The sequence below is a fragment of the Rhyacophila brunnea genome, unplaced genomic scaffold, assembly GCF_057557595.1.
Source record: "Rhyacophila brunnea isolate RB1 unplaced genomic scaffold, BYU_Rbru_1.0 scaffold_120, whole genome shotgun sequence".
In the NCBI taxonomy this organism is placed as follows: domain Eukaryota; kingdom Metazoa; phylum Arthropoda; class Insecta; order Trichoptera; family Rhyacophilidae; genus Rhyacophila; species Rhyacophila brunnea.
In genome coordinates this window covers 1,100,989-1,103,084 of record NW_028232775.1, presented here as the reverse complement: position 1 = coordinate 1,103,084, position 2,096 = coordinate 1,100,989, and positions in this window count along the sequence as shown.

Below are 2,096 nucleotides of genomic sequence, written 5' to 3'. Positions count from 1 at the left end.
GTGGCCTCTAAGCTTATTCAGTTTATATTGGTCCATATAAATTTATTTCATGAAAAATTTTATAAAAATCTAACACCCCCTATATACTATGAATTAACTAAAATGATAATTATAAAATTGATTTGATACTTGTTTATATATCGTAGCAGTTAAAAATAAGATGGAACATTTGATTTTGGTAGTATTCACTCTACGTTAAAGAAGCAAAATACAGATATATTTTATGCTTCCTATAAAGAACATAAATACTTTGCTTTGGTAGGAGAAGTAATCAAACAGAAGCTGAATAAATTAATGGTAAACAAACGTAAGCAAAACAAAGCTATATATTAACTTTGCTTGCTATGATAAAAATTCTACGGGTGCGATTATTTGAAAAGCTTGTCTAGAAGAAAGAATGGGTTAAATAGTGAGCATGACTAAGCGAATCAGGATGAACAACAATAAAAGTAAAATACATTAATTCTGATATAGTTCAAAAGCTGCTATACCACATTATTATGAGGTACCATTACCATAAGACAGCTAAATTTTTAGTATATCTTAAAAAAGCATTTGTATATATTTTGTATAATCTTGATTTCAATTTGTCACCATTGTCTATGTACAAGCAGAAAAGGTATTCTGTCAGATTCTCTATTTTTTAGCATAATTACTGTCAAATCGCTATGGTGAAATTTTTTTGTCCAATAGATTTTTTTTTGGAGAACACAAACGTTTTATTTTTAAAAGACAAAGACAAGTGTTATTAATCATGTGTTAGTATATTATATTTATAGTCTAAGTTACTTATGGAGCGCCTGCAATGAAAGGAAAGCAAAAAGGATTCATTGCATTGGTAAAAAAAGAGAGTCTTGATAAATAATATGTTTGAATCTAATTGCATGCACATAAAAATCATTTTTGTGATATGCAAGCTGCTATAATTTAATCTGTTAAAGAAACCGTTAAAATCGTAAATTTTATCAGAAAACGTGCAGCAAAAAACGTAAAGTATTTAGAATTTGCTACTTTTAGAAAAAAAGAACCTGCAGTTTTTATCTTCCATATCATTCGAAAATTCGTTTATAATCAATAGGCTGTATCTTATCGGTAAGTCTTTGAGCTTAAAGAAAACATTACATCGTTTGTAAGTAAAGTTGATCAGCCTTGTCGATTGAAAGATGAATAATTCCGTCACGATCTTGCTTTTTTGTGATATGTCACATAAACAGAATGTGCTTGATTTGTAGCTATTTGTAAATAAAAAAAATTTTTTAATATACGGAAAAAAAAAGTCTTTCGAAAAAAATTATAATTTTCATGAGAAACTAATTTCTGTGGAAAAATTTAAGAAATAAATTTTAAATGATTAAAGAAATTACGAAAATAGAGGATATGGGAAGATATTCTATAGATTAGTGTCCCTGAAACCAAATGTGATAAAAGATATAGGACATTTCAGAACATGTGATAAGCATGCATCTTGCGTGATCCCCATCTTTAGAATAAAATGCAGGTACCTGTTAGGACTTCATTTGAGGTACCTACATCACCAGAAGATAATATAAATAAATCACTCAACAGCGATAAGATAGATCCATTATATAACTAAAAAAATACAATGGTGTATCTCTATTTCGAAAAAACTTTGGCGTTTATTCTAATGTTTTTAAAGTACGTAATGTGGGTCTTACTATTATCACTATACTTAAATTAAAAAACGACTAAGAAAACAATTGAGAATAATTTACACGAAGATATATTAGGATAAAAAATGTGTGAATTTGAGATAGATATATAAAAAGCAATATCAACTAACACACTAAATAAAACGTTCTTAGAAAAATTTTTGCACTTTTTATATGATCAGGTAATTTAAATTTTTTTGTGTATAAATTATCTTATAATGTGGCTTCGCGACTTCTTCAAAACAAGAAAATGTGCTTAGGGTGAAAAAGTTTACCCTCCCCAGATCTAGTGACTATTAACGTTCATTTAATAATTTCTATTGTTATGTGCAATTTTTATATCACTTAGAATCCTATAATCAATTCTTTTTTATTAGATACAAAATCATATATAATGATATATTCCTTAGTATTATAAAATGCTTT